Source organism: Glossina fuscipes, unplaced genomic scaffold, assembly GCF_014805625.2.
Source record: "Glossina fuscipes isolate IAEA_lab_2018 unplaced genomic scaffold, Yale_Gfus_2 3, whole genome shotgun sequence".
Classification (NCBI taxonomy): Eukaryota; Metazoa; Arthropoda; class Insecta; order Diptera; family Glossinidae; genus Glossina; species Glossina fuscipes.
Window position 1 is genome coordinate 6,322,190 of NW_023998417.1, and position 589 is coordinate 6,322,778.

The window sequence follows — 589 nt, forward strand, 5'->3', positions numbered from 1 at the left end:
TATATATATATATATATATATATATGTATATATAAATATATATATTAATATATGATATAAGAATATACATAGAAAAGAAGAATTTTATGCATATATTATTAGCGTGTATGTGTGTGCGTGTATGTGTGTGCGTGTATGTGTGTGCGTGTGTGTGTGTGTGTAAACGTTTATAATATGAATGTATATGTGCATGTGTAAACGTTTATAATATGAGTGAGTGTATGTGCTTTTTTGTAGTACTAAAATTTCAATTAATGGAAAACACTTGTGTTGACTTGTGTGACAAATACGTTTGTACAATTAAATTGAGATAAACACCTATATAGATAGATATTCATATTCATACATACAAACAAATTGATTTATAATGAAGCATAAGGTAAGAGATTAAACAATTACTTCAAGTCTTTTCATTTGAAATTTTCTAAAGAAGATTAATTTCGTTATCAGTAAAATTTGAACATTTCGCTTCCATTAAAACTTATAATAAGAAAATATTATAAATCATATTCGGCTTAAATCGAATCTTTGTTTTCCGCTTTATTTACGCATAATGCCATTGCATTTATTATTACATAACAATTTATGA